A 21,922-nucleotide genomic window follows, 5' to 3' on the forward strand; every position below is an offset into this window, starting at 1 on the left:
AATCTCGTTCCACTGTTTAAAAAAAAAAAAAAACAATATATAACATTATAAAAGAGCAGAATGAAAATTTGAACACAAGCCATGATGAAGGGTGCCAAATGTGTTGTTAGTAATTCTTATTATTGTATATTGAATATAGAATATAGTATATATTCTTAGGAGACCATGAATTTTAAATATTATAATTATTACTATTATCATATATTATGAAGCATATTGGATTCGAGTTATGCAATGAGAGGCAGCACGTCTCGCTTCATATACCCTTTTTTATCTTTCTTAGAATTTGAGTGTGATATATGCCTTCAACATAAAAGTCTTAAAGTTTAACTATGGGTGTCTCTTAGACAACTAATAAACATTTTAGTATCCCAGCGGGGTCAACTCAAGTGGTAGTGGCGACTTGTGATTGGTGATCACAATGTCATGAATTCAATTCCCGTTTGAGGCATTATGCCAGTGAATTACTAGGAGTGCGTCAATGGGCGGGCGGTTTTTACCCCTAGGTTTGGTACCATACCATAGTGTCCAAAGTGGCACGATAGTGACTTTACTCCCGAATTATCAAAAGAAAAAAAAAACAAAAACAAATAAACATTTTAGTAATAAATAACTGTAAAGCTTATTTGTGAAGGAAACTATTATCAATAAATATTCTTATGTTTGTGGAAGAGCTCTTGCCAATAAATATATCAAGTAGATCACATTTGGTTGGTAGATCGATTGTTAAAAATAGAAATTTATAATATAAGGATTCAATAGCTTGTTTGCAAAAGAAACAATAGACAAGAAATAACTATTTAAAAATTTTTCCATGTTATTATTTATTTCTACCCTATTCTATGGAGTTTTACATGAATGGTTTTTTTTTTTTAACTAAATTATTAATTCATATACAATTTCTTATTACATTTTAATTTTATTTTATTCTATTTTTATGAATTGACATTTCGATAAATTTGATGTTTTAGATAATTAATTCTTTTGAAGGTTGTACAAGATGCCATAATAATAAAGTAAGTCAATTATATTAATTGTGTTTCTATTGATTACTATTTTTTTTTTTAAATTTTGCATTCATGCCTCAATTGCATTCTTACTATTTATGAATAATTTAAATTTCTTCCATATTCAACACTAAATATGTAATGCAATGGATTCATGATATATATATTTTTTCCCTCTAAGTTATCTTAAACTCTTGCATAGGCATAGCATGGGTTGATTTGTAGAACTTTTTTTTTTTTTTGGGGGAGTTTGGGTACGAATAAATTCATCCAAAAATGGAACCAATTGATAATCAGAGGTAGCTTATCTCCAATCATATAGTTTTGGTCCTACTCTCTCGAATCATTCTAGAAAATTTGGCCAAAATTGTAGTTAGAGGGCAAGAAATGATTATTAAATTGCATCAATATTAGTTTGTTAAAAAAGGAATTATTACATGTATTATTATAAGTTAAATCAAATATCTTTTTTGATCTTCACTTAAATAGTTAACATATATAGATATCAAAGGGTTCTTCCATTATCTTTTATAAATAACATTAACCTTGTGATTGGAAAGATCTTTTATTTGTGTTGTGAAATGTGCAGCAATTATGATGAATAGTACAAAAAACAAAGAAATAGTTAAAGCAACAAAAACACACGGATCTAACGTTGTTCGACAGTATGCCTACATCCACAAGAGCGAATGGCGGCTAAATTTCACTATATAAAAGTAGGATTATATCATATGTATTTATACTAACCTTAGTCGTACAGAGGTATTAGAAAAATTCCTCAAATGCCACTGGATTGTACCGCGAGGGCGTTGCCCCCGCACACCCAACCTATTAATAGTCTCAGCCAATGAAATAATAAATTACAAGCCCAAAAAACAAATGTCGCCATTCCGCACCGCTCTACTTCCGGCATCAGCCTGCTTTCTTTGTACACGTGTTCCACTCGATATAAGCCACATACTACAATAATTTGAATTTGAATTAAATTTGAATAATATATAACATAAAATTATATTAAAATTTGTCTAAATCACCTCAATTTAATTCAAATTTCAAAATCTATGTTTCTAACATAATATGAAAATATTTAAATTATACATACACACACATATATAATTAATATTCATATACATTATTGTCTTCACCAAGCTACACCCTTGCCATTGTCAATTTGTCACACAAATAGTTTTATTTAATAAAAGCACATCTATATTTTGCATGCCCTCCAAGGCCCTCTTGTAGCTCCATGCCTGGCAGACTTCCTTTTCCTTTTCTATAGCTTTAGTAAATGAGAGCAATATTGTTCCCCACACACCCCCCCCCCCCCCCCCCCACCTTTCCTTTTTTTTTTTTAGGTCACATTTCTTTAGACATTTTTATTGTCTCTCCTCCTATTTTTTTTTTTTTTAATGAAACTTAAACTAGGTAAAAGATAGTTGTTCATAGTAAATCACAATTTATTTCTTATTCTTTCTTTAAGTTATATGCTTAATATCTCTATATTGCATACTACGCTTAATATTAGGTTGTCGTTACTTTAGAGGGACATTTTCTTTTTGTATATGTATCCAAATTTCAATATACAACATACAAAACTTAATGATTTAACAAACCTTTGCAGTATTATTATTCAAAATACTATCCAGAGGTAGTCTTCTATAAAAATAAAACATAGTAAATTATTTTTAGGGTATAATTAATGTTTTCTAATTATATTTAATAACTAATAAGTGAAATGTTATTCGCAAGAACAAAACTAATATAGCAAGCTTGGGGTAGTGGGTACCCTACTTTTTTTTTTTCTTATAAAGTTTTTCCCCCTTTTTAATATGTAAAGAGGGGGGAAATAGAAATTAGCATATCATGATTAATATGTTAATGTCAATTTATCATGATTCTATGGTATAATCTTTTATGTGGTGTTTGATTCAAAGTTTCTTTAAATATTTTTAGAAATATAATTATCGACATTCACACAGCTAGAAATCATAGTTTTAAATGATGTCATGTTGCCGTTATTAAAACATACATTGATGTCGCAACAAGCTATAGTGGCATAAAGTTTGGCATCGTCAACTTTATTATTGTCATTGCAACTTTGATAATTTTAATATGATTACTAATGTTGTTAGGCAAATGTAGCTACAGAGAGAAAATGATGACAATAAATGTGGACATTGGAAAAAAAAAATACCTTTGTACATACCATGAGAAATGGAATCAAAGCCACCCGAGGGTACTATCATGCGAGACGTTCCTATAAAGAGGTATATAGCCCACACAAGGGTATATATAGATCACTATAATGAGGGCATTAGAGATCGTATTAAAGAGATCTGACCATACAAAGATTGTGTAGCCTTCAATTATTTGTAACACCTTTTATAGGATAAAACCATGAGCCCTAATGAGGCAAAACAGACAATATCTCGCCAATCACTAGAGTTACAGGTCAATATTGTTATACATGGTGTTAGGAAATCTAATAAAATAAAATAATAAACTTAAGTACAAATAAAATATAAATAACCACGATTCACAAATAGGCTGAGACACGTATGTCTCCCTCTCTTTAAAGAGATTCAAGCCCTTTGTGATTTTTGGCTTAGTCCATGAACCGATGCAACAAAACTCCTCAAGACTTGTCTCTCCTAGGATACAACAGCCTAATTTGAATCCTATGAATGACTCCAATTCTGCACAAATGCAGGAGTCCAAAACTCCACTAAAAATGCCTTTCTTTGCTTGTCAAACTCTCTAGACTCAAAAGAAGGATGATATGATGAGAATGAAGAGAAGAGATTAATGTGTTATGCTAACGCCTCAAGAGTCTATTTATAGGCTTAAAATGACCATTCATTCTCCATGTACTTAATAAATAAGATGTATATATGTAGTAACCCAAACCAAGAAAATAAGAAATAAATAAAAGAAAAGGAAAGGGGATGAAAAGAGGGAAATTGGTTTGGCATTTAAAATGCCATTTCAAATACAACTAAATAATGGAAGTTTTATATTCATAGGAAAACTCATGTTAGTCACACACTGATGATAGTCTAATCTGCCTTACTCAAAAGTGTCTCATCCCATTATCCATATCATTTTTCAGGTCCTATAGGGAACTGTGCCTAACTTACCCTGGGGTTAGGATTATACGGTTGATAATAGTAGTTAGACCTAGTGAGACACCAGTTATCATATTTTGTTATTTGGGGTTGTATTATGTTGACATAAAGTTAATATGTGTATATGGAGGCAGTTAGAACGCTGGTAATGTAATTAAGGTGTTTTCTTCCACTATATGGTTTTATTTTCAATTATGACAGAACCACCCGGTTTTCCCTTGTTAGGGCGGGTGGTGGTATTATGGTATCAGAGAGTTTATTTTAGAGAGTTTTTATTTTAACTAGCACCTCGGGTCCCACTCTTGGGTTCGGGGCACTACAAATGGTATTAGAGTAAAGGTTGTTAGGTTCTGTAAACTATGTTAGATGATATTACCAGAGTATAGGTTTAAATTAGGATGAGGATAGGGATGGGTAGAATGGGAATTTTGAGTTTGTTTCGTAAGCCTAGAGGCAGAAATCCCTTGATGGACTTTTGTGTTTTTCTAAATCAATCGACGAGTTCAAAAAACCATGGCAATCCATTGACGGTTTTGTTTCCAAGCAGAGGAGCAAGAACTTGAAAACTAGAATGGGAATATGAAATTGGCAGAGTATGTTGTGATTTAGGGGACATGATTTAGGTTGGTACTTGAAATTTATTAAAGTGAGCCTTTTACTATTATAATAGCACCAGACATGTAGGATATTAATATTCTAAAATCATCTAGGTTATCTCTTCAGGATGGATCCCAAGGATAATAATACGAACGCTGGAGGAAGCAGTAACGAAGGAGTCAAATGCGGACGGTAATGGCTCTATATTGGCAATTCGGGACTTCAACCAATAGTTCATGATTGAGGTCATGCGGAGTTCTAGGGGGTAGGACCGTCCCACCACTGAGCTAGGGTGTACCATCGATCAGTTCACCCGCATGAATCCTCCCACATTCGTGGGAAGCGTTGACCCAATAGTTGTTGAGTATTGGGTGTGGGAAATCAAAAAGATCTTGGCCGTACTGCGTTGTACAGATGAGCAGAAGGTACTCTATGCCACGTTCAAGTTGACTAGAGAGGCCGAGAGATAGTGGCAGGAAATACATCTATCAGAGGAGCGAAGATTGGTACCTGTAGTGATGACTTGGAGTCACTTCAGAGAGTTTTTCTTTGACTGGTATTTTCCAGCTTCCGTTAGAAACGCTAAGGTAGAAGAGTTCTAGAATCTGACTCAAGGATAGCGGACTGTTCAGAAGTAGGCTGCCTGGTTTGTAGAGTAGTCACGTTTTGCTCCCTATATGGTACCAGACGAGTCCAGAAAGGCTTGGAGGTTTGAGAGGGGTATGAGGTAAGAGATCTTGAACCAGGTGGTTGTATTGTAGGTGCAAGATTTCTCTACACTGGTGGATAAGGCCACTGTGAAAGAGACGAGCCTACAGGGAGATGTGGGGGGTTTAAGACCTGAAGAAGAGACCTATGTCTTCTAGTTCTCACACGGGTGCGAGGCAGGGCCCTTGGATGAGGTATGGAAATAGCAGAGACCAGTGATGGGAGATGGGTGGTGGAGTATTTTAGGGTATCTCATCATACCCTGCTTGCCCTACATGTGGCAAGAGGCATCTAAGGGAGTGCAGGGGAGGATTAGTTGGTTGCTTTTAGTGTGGTAGGCTCAAACATATGATGTGATATTATCACGCGACGTTGAACAATGCACCCCCACAGCATTAGTATCGGGGAGGTAACCAGGCACCGTGCGGAAACTACCGGAGGGGCATGACCTAGGCGCGGGTGTATTCCTTGACTCCTGGCGACGCCGAGAATGGAGGAGATGTGGTAACAGGTAACATTTATGTGCTTTCAAATAGAGCTATTGTATTGTTTGACTCAAAAGCAACGCACTCTTTCATTTCTCAGGGGTTCATCAAATTATGCGGGGTAGAGACACAATTGTTAGATGCCAAGTTAGATGTGGTCACACCGATAGGGTCAGTGGTAGTGTGTAGCAAAGTGATTAGAGACTACCCAATGAAGATTAAGGGGAGAGTGTTTTCTGCTAGCTTGATTGTTTTTGACATGCATGGTTTTTATGTCATTATGGGGATGGGCTGGTTAGCATCCAGTTACGTGAGTAATGACTAACACAGGAAGAAGGTAGTGTTCAAACCTCCTGGGGAGCAGGAGTTTAAATTTGTTGGGTCATGTGGGCGCTCTACACCACAGATTCTTTCAGTCCTTAAGGAAAGGAGACTACTTCTGGAGGGATGCCAGGGGTACCTAGAGTTTGTGAAAGAAGCACTGAGGAAGGAACTTAAGCTTGAGGGTATCCTTGTGGTAAGGGAGTTCTCAGACGTTTTTCCTAAGGACTTATCAGGATTGCCTCCTGTTCGCGAGGTGGATTTTGCCATTAATTTGATTTTAGGGATGGCACCAATTTCTAAAGCTCCATATAGAATGGCTCTAGCTGAACTAAAGGAGTTGAAGGAGCAACTACAGGAACTACTTGACAAGGGGTTTATTTGATCGAGCGTATCACCTTGGGGAGCACTGGGGTTGTTCTTAAAGAAAAAAAATGGGTTGATGAGGATGTGCATCGACTATAGGGAAATTAACAAAGTGATAGTAAAGAATAAGTACCCATTACCTCGTATTGATGATCTGTTCAACCAGTTACAGGGCACACAAGTATTCTCCAAGATTGATCTTCAATCTGGGTATCATCAGGTGAAGGTTAAATCAGAGGATGTACCAAAGGCGACTTTCCACACTAGGTATGACCATTACGAATTTCTGGTTATGCCTTTTGGATTGACCAATGCTCCTGCGACATTTATGGATCTGATGAAGAGGGTATTCCACAAGTACTTAGATCAGTTCATGGTTGTTTTTATCGATGACTTCCTGATTTATTCGAGGATCCATAAGGAGCATGCGACTCATTTGAGATTGGTACTTCAGGTACTTCAGGAAAGAAGTTGTTTGCTAAATTCAAGAAATGCGAATTCTAGTTGGAACAAATTGCATTTTTGGGACATGTAATGTCCAAGGAAGGTGTTTTAGAGGACATGAGCAAAATAGAGGCAGTAATTGATTGGGCGAGACCGAGGAATGAGCATGAGTTTAGAAGTTTCTTGGGTCTGGCAGGATATTATTGTCGATTTGTAAAGGAATTTTCTAGACTGTCAGGTGCTCTGACATGGCTTATGAGGAAAAACATGAAGTTTGAATGGACTGATGAGTGCGAGCAGAGTTTTTAGGAACTGAAGCAGTGACTAGTCACTACCCCAGTGTTGACCATTCCATCTGAAGATGGTGGATTTGTGATCTACAGTGACGCATCTTAGAAAGGACTCGGGTGTGTCTTAATACAATAGGAAAAGGTCATCGTGTGTAACGCCCTGAACCCCTCGTGGGTCCAGGTGCTACTTTAGTGATGTCTGTGTACCTGATACCATCTCATAACAATAAACATGCAGCAGAAGTAATAAAACATTCTCCATATATACATTACCAAAGTTCTAAGTTCTTTCATACATAAAGGTTTTCCAAACATCCATATTACAAACCAACCGAAAACTGGACAACTAGTTCAGTCTAAACAACCATAATATATATCAATTAACTTACAACATAACTTACATACACCTGAGATCATACGGACCTTCCTAAAAAGATTATTCCAACTTTCACTCCCTGACGCTACTAAGCACGATACCTGTTATTTTTTGAAAAAATGATTTGTATATTGGGGTGAGACACTTCTCAGTAAGAGAGATCAAGTTAATATCAGTGTGTGAACAACATGCATTAGTGTGTACATAAAACATCCATTCTTTATATAATCGAAAATAACTGTCTTTATATCCTACATACTTATACAGTTGAAAATACTCGTTCCATTTTCCTGATATAAACAGTTCATTATCACATAACATCATTTACATAAATATACAGATATGCATAAAAGACACCTACTAAGACTAACTGCGATGTAAAAACCCCCGTGCTCAGGGTTGTGCTGCCCAAAGGCCGGACTAAGCCTAGGGTGATCAACCTAGACAAAGTTAAACATACATTCGAGTCTAACACCGTCCACGCAGGCATCTGAAATTTCTTGCGTGTTCCTATTGCCCTACCATGTCTTGAAAGTCCAGGCTTCCAGGTAAGGTACACCCTCTACCGAGGCTAATTGGCTGAAGCCACCTACACCACTCTCGCAGTATAGTGTGGCCGCACATGGTCACTTATATATTTCCTAGCAATGGTACTGTGCTCATAACATAATGGTCCTCAGGGTTCCTAGAGCATATCGAGTAATTTAAGTAGTAAAAACATATTTCATATTCATTTCATATAAAACCTGTCATTAAAACCTCTGGCCCTCGGCTACGATATAAAACTTGGCTCCCAACCATTAAACCTAATCCTGGCCTTCGCGGTCGTAAACATCATCTTGGCCCTTGCGGCCATAAACATAATCCTTTATTTTCATAAGCAGTTCTAGTATTTCACAAACATTCATTATTTCGGTTACAAAAGAGTACATACATATCATTTTCCTGCCACACAATTTCCTGTACTTTGATATAGCCTGTAGGCAACTAAGAAAACATAGCATATACAGTTTGAAAATATAAAACTAAGCTTCTCACTGTTCGTTCATACTGAAAATACCATAACGTATATCCTAGATTTGAAAACGGATACTTTGAACGGTTGGTTTTAGAAATCTCAACTGAAAAAATAAATATACTTACATTATAAACATTTCAAATGGTTCAATTTTATTAAAAAAGTTGACTTAACTTAACCCCTTTCCCTATTTCTGAAAAAGAATCCGAAATGCTCGAAAATCGAACCCTAACTTTTTCTCGAGATCAAGAATCTACTCCACTAGGATTGTAGATATTCGCTCCCTGATCTTCATGGTAACCTCCGATCGTCGATTCGGGCTACGAATAGTGAAGAAACCAAAGAGAGAGAGAGAGAGAGAGAGAGAGAGAGAGAGAGAGAGAGAGAGAGATTTAGCTTTCTTAATGAAGAAGCAAACAAAAATCCTATTTATAGACTCTTGAACTGGTCAAATTCATCGACGAAGTGGCGCCCTCGTCGACGAGCTACAGAAGGTCGTTCGTCGACAAAAGAAAGGCTTCGTCGATGAACCCTAAACTTGATATTTTTGGCTGTTCTGGATCTCTTCATTGACGAGACTCTGAATTTCGGCGACGAACCACATAAAGGCCTTCATCGACGAGAACTTGGACTTCGTCAACGAAGCTTGCTGTTCATTTTTTTGAAAATTTTCCATTCTTATTTAACTTTCCTTTTTTTTTTTTCTGGGTTCGGGTCTCTATAATCTCCCCTCCTTATAAAAATTTCGTTCTTGAAATTTGCTAACTATTTTCTATCACATCATTTGAACTATCACTGCTTTGACTCTAGGAAGAGCTGGTGGCCACCCACATAGTAGCCCTATCTCAAATTTATTACCTGCCCTCACTTATGGCGAAGGAATACTATGGTTACACATAATATCTCAGGAATTTACAATACCATACATAATCCTCCTAGAGACCATTCATACATAAACAACCGACACACTAAACATACTTAGCCTACTTGACTTGCATATAAAACTAAATACGTACCTGTCCAACCGTACCGGTTTATTTAATACCGATAAACACTGAAAAGTTGTGGGTACTTCTAGCGTAATTCTATCTCTAGCTGTAGTGACCCAAATATTTAAATATTTAAATAATGGAAGAAGGAGAAAAAAGGGAATTAAAAGAAATAATTAAACAGGTCCTCGTCGACGAACACAGGAAATTCTTCGACGAGAGAACAAGGGGGTCTCATCGATGAGGGAGCATTTCGTCGACGAGAAAGTACCGAGAGGATGTTTTGGCAAATTCTGAATTTCTTCGACGAGGGGAGAGTTCGTCGACGAATTATCTTCATGACCTCGTCGACGAGGTGACATGGCTCGTCAATAAAGGCCAATGTATAAATAAGCCAAACTTCATTTTTTTTAGCTGAAATCCAATGCCCAAACTCTCTCTCTCACCTCCCTTCGTCCCTCCACCCTTCTCTCTTAATTTCTAGGTCCGTTTGCCGCCGGATCGGCGATCCGAAGCCACCACGACACTCCTGGAGAAGTTCTCTGCATATCTATTAGAGTGGATGGTCGGTGGGACGAGCTTGGAATTCATCCCAAATTCGGGGTAAGGTTTTTATTCAATATTTGACCTTCCTAATAGTTGTAGAAAACGTAGTACGTGTAGAAATACTAAAATTTTATTCTCGAAAATGTTGTTTCTAGGGTGTTGAACGAGGAACCTAGCGAGTGTTGGATTGATTGCTTTAGGGGTTTTTCCAAGAGTCAGGTAAGGGGATAAATTAAGTTAGTTATTTTATGAAAATATATGTATGATATTATAGCATTTGATTTCAGAAAATAAATATATTTATATATACACTATGTAGGGAAAATACTGTTGTAACTGACGATATGTTCTGAATATACGTGAAACCCATTTTGTGTGGCATGAGTAGAATTTATGATGAATTACTGTTTTCTGGGAATATGATAATGATATAGATTTTTATAATGAAAAACTGGTGTACGAGCAGAGCTATGGATATGCTTTGCCGGCGTACGAGCCGAGCTATGGATATGTTTTGCCGTTGTACAGGTTGAGCTATGGATATGTTTTTTTGGCATACGGGCCGAGCTATGGATATATTCTGTCAGCGTACGGTCTAAGCTATGGATATGTTTTGCCGGCGTACAGGCTGAACTATGGTAAAATATGAAATGCCGGCGTACGAGCCGATAATTTTCATGATGTATATATATATATGCAAAATGATGTGATGATATTGATTGGGCAATTAATAGTATGAAATATCCATGTATCACAGTTTCATTATATGCTATATGTTATCAGAACCTGGTTGGCTTGGTTTAGGCTAGCACTTGCACGGTACCGCTGCTATGTGTTCATGATCATCATGATATTGTGTTAACACTGTCATACGGGGTGGTGTGAGGACAGATAGTCGTTGTGGTTTTAAGAAGTATGAGCATCCCTGGTGTACGGACTAGGTCTGGCAGACCCATTGGACTTACAGACTATACTTTTGACTTGATAGTGGTTGATCAACCATTATCAGGTCCCGCCTTTGGGCCACACAACCGAGTCATGTGGGGGTAATACATGACAACAACCAGCTAACCTACTAGGGTTGTTTTATTATTATTATAATATGAGATGAATTATGCTTATGAAAATCTAGTATGTTCTTCCATGTTATGAGTATATATGTTTTCCCAGATATGGTACAGACAGTTACACTGCTATGTTTATGTATGGTTTTATGTATAACACGGAAATACTCATGTTGCCACACACTAATATTAGTTTATTTCCCTTACTGAGAGGTGTCTCACCCCGAATTATATGAACTTTTCAGAAGCCCCTGATAGGAGAGCGGATAAAGCTCCGTTGAAGTAGTTACAGCTGGTCTGCCCTTTTTGAAGGGTAAGTGTTTTGGTAGGGTCGGATGTATTTTGTGGGAAATGACACTAGGACTCCTTTTGAGTTGTAAATATAATTACAATGGATGTAGTAACTCTGGTATTGTGGTATGGTATGGTGTAGATGGTATTATGAGGTGTTTATGATTTATGTTTCCTGTTGCTTAAGCTTCCGTACTGTATTCTGATGTATCCCTGGTACCCACGGGTTCAGGTTGATTATGATCTGCCGAGATTATTATATCAAATTTTACTATTATAGAAAAAAAATGTGGAAATTAAGCAGGTCATCACAGTTTGGTATTAGAGCCTAGGTTGCTAGATTCTGTAGACTTTAGAATGCAGCGGAAACGATGCCAGAGTATAGGTAAAGAATTTGAGGTGTTGTTTTACAGTCTAGAGGCAAGACTCTCATGGTGGGTTATGTTCTTTTCCTAGAGTGACGATTCCAGGAAAACCATAGTAAACTATTGTAGGGTTGTGTTCCTAGAATGTAGGACTGGGGTTAGGAATGAGTTGAGGAAGTTAAAGTGGGAAACTATGTTAGGTGTGTAAGCTATAAGTATAGGATTTCTAAGTTACGTTTGTTGTTTTTTAGGATGGATCTAAGACGAGGTAGTGCCCATGTGAGTGGCAGTGATGGGCCAGGGCCCTTAGGAGCAGGTGGGACTGACTCTGATGCAGTACTACGTAGCGTGGCTCAATAGGTTATGCCTGAGATCGCTAGGAGCTCTGGAGAACAGGGTGGTCCATCTGTAGGCCATGGGTGTACCATAGAGAAGTTTACGAAGATGAATCCTCAAGAATTTTCAGGAGGAGTCGATCTTGTAGCCGCTGAGAATTGGATGCAGGAGATTGAGAAAATGTTGGCTATGTTGCAGTGTACAGAAGAACAAAGGGTCCTCTTTGCCACTTATAAACTAACAAGAGAGGCTGAGAGGTGGTGGTCTGCTGTGAGACTTCTAGAGCAGCAGAGCACGACGCCGATAGCTATGACTTGGGATCGATTTAAAGAGTTGTTCTTTGATAGATATTTTTCAGCTACTGTTAGGGAGGCTAAAGGGGAGGAGTTCCTGAGTTTAAAGCAGGGACAATTATCGGTCCAGCAGTATGCGGCGCGGTTTATAGAGCTTTCTCGCTTCGCTTCGTATATTGTGCCTGATAAGGTGAGAAATGCGAGACTATTTGAAATAGGTTTGAGGTGAAGCATATTTAAGCAGGTGATAGTGCTAAGAATCCAGGATTTTGCTGAGCTAGTCGACAGAGCAGCCTTGGTAGAGGTTGGTGAGCGTCTGGATGCATAGGAGCAGGGATAGAGGAAGAGATCTACATCTTTGGGCTACTAGCAGGGCCGTAGACAGAATCAGTGGAGGAGAGGAAACCATGGCAAAGGATGGAGGCAGGATACTAGAGGACGTAAGGTGCAGGCAGTGCAGGGTACTCCTGTCTGTCAGACTTGTGGGAGGAGACACTGGGGAGACTGTCGAGTAGATGGAGCTGTCTGCTATCGCTACGGTAGACAGGAGCATATGGTGTGAGACTACCTTACACCACCAGATGCAGCTTCTGCTCCTAGACCATACCGAGGAGGATATCAGGTGCCACGTGGGGTCCAACAGAGGAATATGACTCCAGCCAGAGTGTTCGCTCTGACTCCGGGTGATGCTGAGACAACTGGTGATGTGGTGACAGGTATGGTTAGTATGCTTTCTTTTAAAGTTATTACATTGTTTGATTCAAGAGCCATACACTTGTTTGTGTCTTCAAGATGCGTTAAATTATATGGGGTAGACACACAATCATTAGATGTTGAACTGATGGTATCTACACCGACCAGGTCAACAGTAAGGTGTAGTAGGGTACTATGGAGCTGTCCAGTTGATATTCAAGGGGAAATTCTGTCTGCCAATCTGATAGTGCTAGACATGCATGGATTTGATGTAATCTTCGGCATGGATTGACTAGCAGCTAATTTTGCTATTATAGAATGCCAATGACGAGAAGTGTTATTCAGACCTCCATGAAGAGTAGAATTCAGGTTCGAAGGGTCGCGAGTGCAATCTTCGCCACAGCTAGTTTCAACTATTCAGGCAAGGAGACTACTGCTGAGTGGTTGTCAGGGGTTTATGGCATTTGTGAAGGAAATGTCAGGGAATGAATTGAAACTCACTAGCACGCTTGTAGTAAAGAAGTTGACACATGTTTTCCAGATGAATTACTAGGGTTGCCACCTGATCGGGAGGTAGATTTTCCTATTGATCTACTTCTGGACACAGTGTCGATTTCTAAAGTACCTTACCGAATGGTGCCAGTAGAATAGGCAAAATTCAAGAATCGATTGCAAGATTTGCTTGATAAGGGCTTTATATGACCTAGTGTATCGCCATAGGGAACTCCAGTTTTTTTTGTAAAGAAGAAAGACGGGACTATAAGGATGTGTATAGATTATAGAGAAATTAATAAAGTAGCAATCAAGAACAAGTATCCTCTACCCCATATAGATGATTTGTTTGACCAGCTCCAAGGAACACAGGTATATTCAAAGATTGACCTCAAATCAGGTTATCATCAAGTGAAAGTGAAAGCAGAAGACGTCTTGAAGACGACCTTCAGGACCAGGTACAAGCATTACAAATTTCTTGTTATGCCGTTTGATTTGACGAATGCTTCTGCAGTATTTATGGACTTGATAAATAAAGTCTTCCACCAATATTTAGACCAGTTTGTTGTTGTTTTTATTGACGATGTACTGATCTATTCGAGGAATTATGAGGAACATGAGATACACTTGAGGCAGGTTCTACAGATGCTCAGGGAAAAGAAGTTGTACACCAAGTTCAGTAAATGTAAATTCTGGCTTGAGAAGGTTGTGTTTTTGGGGCATGTTATTTCAGGAGATGGTATTTCTGTGGATCCTAGTAAAATTGATGTGGTTGTGAATTGGGCTAGACCGAGAAATGTTCTGGAGATCAGGAGTTTCTTGGGGTTAGCTGGGTATTACCATCGTTTCGTCGAGGGATTCTCAGTGTTATCAAGGCCTCTAACATGACTGACAAGGAAGAATGTCAAGTTTAAGTGGGACGATAACTGTGAGCAGAGTTTTCAGAAGTTGAAACAGAGGCTTGTTATGACACCGGTGCTGATCATCCCGTCATAGGGTGAAGGTTATGTCATTTAAAGTGATGCGTACTTGAAAGGACTTGACTGTGTATTGATGCAGCATGGCAGGGTGTAGCGTATGCTTCTAGGCAGTTGAAAAAGTATGAAAAGAACTACCCTACTCATGATCTTGAGTTGGCTGCAATAGTACACGCATTGAAAATTTGGAAGCATTACTTGTATGGCGAGCGGTGTGAGATTTTCTCTGACCACAAGAGTTTAAAGTACTTTTTCTCCTAGAAGGAATTGAATATAAGGCAGAGATAGTGGTTGGAGCTTATTAAATATTTTGACTACACTATCAGTTACCACCCAGGGAAGGCGAACGTGGTAGCTGATGCATTGAGCAGGAAGTCCAAGGAACGAGCGTTGGCGGCTTTGGAGATCCAGTATCTGATCATGATGGATCTGGAGAGACATGGTATAGAGTTGGTTGAGGGTGGTCCTCATGTATGTATTGCCAGTCTGGTGGTGCAGCCTACTCTGTAGGAAAGGATTAAAGCTGCTCAGAAAGATGATCCAGAATTAGCAGAGGTATTAGTTAGGGTGCATAATGATTAGAGGGAGGAGTTTTGTATTGCAGATGATGGAGCGTTGTGGTTTTGTTCTAGGTTATGTGTTCCTGCCATTACTGATATCTGTAAAACTATCTTAGAGGAGGCTAACAGATCTTTGTACACAGTTCATCCTATTAGTACGAAGATGTATAGATATCTGCGAGAGTCTTATTGGTGGAGTAGTATGAAGAAATAAATTGTTGAGTATGTAGCTCAGTGTCTGACGTGTCAGCAGATAAAATGCTGACATCAGTATCACATGGCCAAAATGCGATTTGGGTGATTGTAGATCGATTGACTATGACCGCCCATTTCCTACCTATAAAGATCAGCTATCCGCTCAATCGTTTGACAGAGATTTACATTCAGGAGATAGTTTGTTCTCATGGAGTTCCAGTATCTATTGTATCAAATTGAGACGTGCGTTTCACGTCACGTTTTTAGAGGAGCTTGTAGGAGGCTCTAGGGTCTCAGTTATCATTCAGCACGACATTCCATCCTCAGTCAGATGGGCAGACTGAGAGGACAATACAGATATTGGAAGATATGCTTCGAGCGTGTGTATTAGATTTTGGGGGTAGTTGGACCCAGTTCATGTCGCTGGTGGAATTTGCGTATAATAACACTTATCAGACCAACATTTGCATGGCCCTGTATGAAGCACTGTATGGTAGGAGATGTCGTTCTCCTTTATTTTGGGATGAGATGGGTGAGCGGCGAGTTATGGGACTAGAGCTGGTACAACAAGCATATGATAAAGTTCGATTCATCTAAGACAGGATCAGTGCAACTCAGAGCTGACAAAAGAGTTATGCTGATAATCGCCACAGGAATTTGGAATTTGATGTTGGTGATCATGTATTTATAAAAATAGCTCTATTAAAAGGGGTTATTTGATTTGGAAAGAAAGGTAAACTCAGCCCTAAGTTCATCGATCCGTTTAAGATTCTAGAGAAAGTGGGGCCGATTGCCTATAAGCTAGCTTTGCCACTTGTGTTGTCCAGGATTCATGACGTATTCCACATTTCCATGTTGAGGAAATACGTCCCAGACCCTTCTCACATAATTAGTTATGGTGAATTAGAGTTCAGTGATTCACTAGCTTATGAGGAGGTGCCAGTATAGATTCTGGATAGGAAGGAAAAAGAATTGTGTAATAAGAAGATTCCTTTGATGAAAGTCTTATGGAGAAATCATGCAATAGAAGAAGCCTCTTGGAGCTCGAGGAACAGATAAAGCAGAGATATCCACAAATATTTAGGGAAGTGTAATAGTAGGTAATGTTTCTTTTGCAGGTACATGTAGTGGTTTAGTTAGTGAATAGTATTTTAGTTTTGGGGGAATTTTCTTTTGTATATGTAATCTCCCAGGACTTGGAATGTAACCACGGTGTTCCTCCACCATAAGTAAGGGTAAGTAATAAAATAAGTAGACCGTTTTTCTTTTAAGGGATGATGAATAGCAAATTTTGAGGATGAAATTTTTATAAGAATGGGAGAATGTAATGACCCAAATATTTAGATATTTAAATAATGGAAGAAGAAGGGAAAAGGGAATTAAAATAAATAATTAAACAGGTCCTCGTCGACGAACACAGGGAATTCGTCGATGAGAGAACAAGGGGGTCTCGTCGACGATGGAGCGTTTCGTTGGCGAGAAAGTACCGAGAGGATGTTTTGGCAAATTCTGAATTTCGTCGATGAGGAAGGATTTAATCGACAAATTATCTTCATGACCTCGTTGATGAGGTGACATGGCTCGTTGATGAAGGTCAGTATATATATAGGTCAAACTTCATTTTTTTTAGCTGAAATTTGACGCCCAAACTCTCTCTCTCACCTCCCTTCGCCCCTCCACCCTTCTCTTTTAATTTCTGGGTGCATGTGCTGCCGGATCGATGATCCAAAGCCACCACGACACTCTTGGGGAAGTTCTCTGCATATCTACTAGAGCGGATCATCGGTGGGACGAGCTTAGAATTCATCCCAAATTCGGGGGAAGGCTCTTATTTAGTATTTGACCTTCCCAACAGTTGTAGTAAATGTAGTACGCGTAGAAATACTGAAATTTTATTCTAAGAAATGTTGTTTCTAGGGTGTTGAACGGGAAACCCAGCGGGTGTTGGATTGATTGCTTTAGGGGCTTTTCCAAGAGTCAGGTAAGGGGATAAACTAAGCTAGTTATTTTATGAAAATATATCTATGATATTACAACATTTGATTTTAGAAAATAAATATATTTATATATACACTATGTTGGGAAATACTGCTGTAAATGATGATATGTTCTGAATATACGTGAAACCCATTTTGTGTGGCATGAGTAGAATTTATGATGAATTACTATTTTCTGGGAATATGATAATGATATGGATTTTTATAATGAAAAACTGGCGTACGGGTCGAGAATTTTATATATATTTTGTTGGCGTACGGGCTGAGCTATGGATATGTTTTGCTGGTGTACTAGCCGAGTTATGGATATGTTTTGCCGGCGTACGGGTCAATGATTTTCATGATGTATATATATATATATATATATATATATATATATATATATATATATATATGCAAAATGATGTGATGATAATGATTGGGCAATTAATAGTATGAAATATCAATGTATCACAGTTTCATTATATGCTATATGTTATCAGAACCTGGTTGGCTTGGTTTAGGCTAGCACTTGCATGGTACTGCTACTATGTGTTCATGATCATCATGATATTGTGTTAACGTGTCGTACGGGGGGGGGGTGTGAGGATGGATAGTCTGTAACGACCCGAATTTAAAATGGAAATTTGAGTAATAAGAGAGAGGGAAATAGAAACAGAAACAGAAGGAGGCCATAGACTTCGTAGACAACATTGCATTTTTGGAAGGAAAAGAAAAGGGAATGGAAACAAAATAAAATAAAGAAGGAAGCTGCCAAGCTTCGTCGATGAACACAGGGTTTTGTCGACAAAGCCTTAAAGGATTTCGTCTACGAACACAGGGCTTTGTCGACGAGAAAATGCCGAGAGGGGTTTCGGAGCTGATTGAATTTCGTTGACGAGGAGTGGATTTCGTCGATGAAATTTGTGAAGAACTCGTCGAAGAATTCCGCCACCTATAAATATGAAAAATCTGATTTTTATTTCATATGCAAGCTTCCTCTCCACTCTCTCTCTCTCTCTCCCCTTTTCGGCCCTCTCACTCTCTCTTTTTGATTTTGAGCTAGTTTTACACTGAATCGAAGATTTGAGGCTACCACGACGCTCCTGGCGAAGTTCCCTACAAGTTTGCCGGAGCGGATCGTTGGGGAAACAAAGTTGGAAATCATCCCAGAGTTGAGGTAAGGCTTTTTAAGCCAAATTAGACTTTGTGATAGTTGTAAGAATTGATGTACGAATGAAAATAATGATGATTAATACTGGGAGTTTTGAGTTTCAGGGTATTGAGTAGGAAATCCTACGGGGGTCAGGCTAGGATTTTAAGGGGCTTTCTCAGTAGCCAGGTAAGGGAATAAACTAAAGCAGTAATTTTTCATGGATATTATTATTAATTATGAGCACATTTATTTTCAGAAAAGCCTATGCTATCTTTGTATATTACGAATGAAATGCATGATTGGGAAAATACTGCTATGATGATTAAAAATGTATATGTATGTATGAGATGCTCGAAAATCATGATTTTAGTATAACTATTAACAAAGCATGTGTGGCATGAATATTATTTTACGTAAAATGAGTTATGATATGAATGCTTTTACGAGTAAAATTGGAAAGATGAATTATGTTATGTTGAGTTGACGAATATACGATAAATGAGTTATTTTCAAAATGTAAATACCTGAAACGTATTTGGCCCGAGGCCATATTTATATTGTCGGCACGAGGCCGTATTTATATGATTTTGGCACGAGGCCATGTATGTATGCTATCGGCACGAGGCTGTATTTATGTTATTGGCGCAAGGCCATATTTACTATGATTTTGGCATGAGGCCATATGTATGATTTCGGAACGGGGCCGTATCTATGTTTTTGGCACGAGGCCGTGATGATGTTATGTATGTTCATGTATTATATGTTATTACAATCAGGATGTTAGTTTAGTTCAGTTTAGGGCTCGGTACCGTAGCTATATGTGTAGATCAGATATCTACTTCAGATTAGTGCTAACCATCCCATGAGGGGATGGGAGATGGATAGTCGATGTGGCTTTCAGTAGAGTGTGGACGTCCACCTGGCAGTCCGGACCAAGGTGTGGCGGGCCCATCGTTTTTACAAACATATTTGATTCGGCAGTGGTCGGCCAACCATTATCGGGTCCCGCCTTCAGGCTGCACAACCCATCATGGGGGGTAATACATGACATTAGCTAGCTATTCATCTTGGGTTTGTTTTTAGTATTACGAGTTATAACAGATGTTTATGTATGTTATGATTTATCAACGAATATGAAAGTACATGATTATCTAGTAGGATATTGTGATTATTTCCAGAATTATGAAATGTACTGTATATGTATAAGCACTTTTAATATTCATGTTGCCACACAGCTGTATTTACTTTATTTTCCTTTACTGAGAAGTTTCTCACCCCCTACATTAATATATTTTTTAGGAAACCCAGAGAAACCGGCGGGTCTAGGCCGCCGTTGAGTGAGTGGATCTTCCCTACTAGAAGGGTAAGCTTTGTACTAGGACTAAGAGATTTTTGTTGTGAGGTCCTAGTGTTATTTTTGACTTTTGGAGATTGTACATATAAACAGTATATTGATGTTAATAGAAAACTCTGGTATTATGTTTCATGGTTGAATGATTGAGATTTTATGTTTACTGCTGCATAGGTTTTCCGCTGTGTTTGACAGATATCCCCGCTACCCACGAGTTCGGGTTGACCATTTTATCTCATACATTACATTTTATGTTAAGAAATTGAGGGACGTTACATAGTCGATGTGGTTTTAAGGAGTGTGAGCGCCCCTGGTGTATGGACCAGGTCTGGTAGACCCATCGGACTTACAGACTATACTTTTGAATTGGCAGTGGTCGGCCAACCATTGTCAGGTCCCACCTTCGGGCCACATAACCGAGTCATGTGGGGGTAATACATGACAACAGCCAGCTAACCTACCAGGGTTGTTTTATTATTATTATTATAATATGAGATGAATTATGCTTATGAAAATTTAGTATGTTCTGCCATGTTATGAGTATATGTCATGCCCCGAACCCGAAAATGGGACCCAGAGTGAAAATGTAATCTAACATGTCCCCATATCATACAACCATCCACAGATACAGTACAAAGGATGAGGGTCCGACCCCATGGGGTTCCCAGGCACCCTAAACACATCCAAACATAACCATATACGCAGCAAAAAAAGGTCAATCTACATATATATATATATATATGAAGTACCATACCAGAGTCTATATAAGAGTAGAAACAGACTCTATCATACAACGTACAGTTGGGTGCCCAACACATCCCAAAATGGCAACCCACCAAAACACAGTCCTAGCACTTACCCAAGTGCTAACCACAGTACACCAGCCACTACGCTCCCTACACAAGGACTCTAGTTCCGGTTACTCGAAGAACGTGTAAAAATGTTCGTACAATAAGGGTGAGACACCTCTCAGTAAAGAAGAACACAGGTTATATCGGTGTGTAGCATTTGAGTGCTATCATGATGCAACATATATGTTGTTAAATGCAGTTTCAGTACTAATTTTACACAATGCATGCACGCACACACACGCATACGCACCCCCACGATCTACCCGATGTCGTCACACCCCTCGGCCCAAAGCCAGTCTGTAATATCCGACGTTAGCCTATAGCCAACTCGCGATACATGGCACCACTGGCACATAGCTAGTCCCAAGCTACCAAGGGATCATACCGGCACTAACTGGTGGATCCACACCCTTCGGTGATCAACCGGTACAGCCTCACGCCCTCGGATATAGAGCCGAACACTCTCAGTACCTGAAACAAATTCAGAACCCCGTTCTTACAAGCATTTAAACCAATCACACACACATGCATGCTCATATAAACAAACAACTCACACCCATTTGGTAATCTCAAATCATGGTTTTCCAAACATACTCAATTTAAAACAAGTCAAGGCACGACCATCACCATAACACAGTATAAATCAACATATACTCTCGGTTTTCAACAAAACCAGGGATGCAGCCTGTCGCCCCCTTTTTCCCAAAACTGTAATCATGAAAAACCCATAGTTTTTCCCGTTAGATTTTTTCCCCAAATGAGTAGCCAAAACATACACAGGACCATGAACCACAGTTCCACCAAGTCTGATTTAAAAAATAACCGATATAAACATAATTCCCCTTACCTTTTCCCCAAATAGCTAATCTCGAACTCTAAGACCCCTAAACAGCGAACCGAGTTCCAAAACCTACAATCAATAGTACAGAAGACACCCACAACACTGTTCTTTACTAAACTACAAGATCAGAATTGAAAATCGAACCTTACCTCGATTTTATGCCAAAACCCAAAAATCTCCAAAACGAGATTCCAATCTGTAGAACTTGT

This window comes from Malania oleifera, chromosome 7 (genome assembly GCF_029873635.1).
Source record: "Malania oleifera isolate guangnan ecotype guangnan chromosome 7, ASM2987363v1, whole genome shotgun sequence".
Lineage (NCBI taxonomy): Eukaryota > Viridiplantae > Streptophyta > Magnoliopsida > Santalales > Ximeniaceae > Malania > Malania oleifera.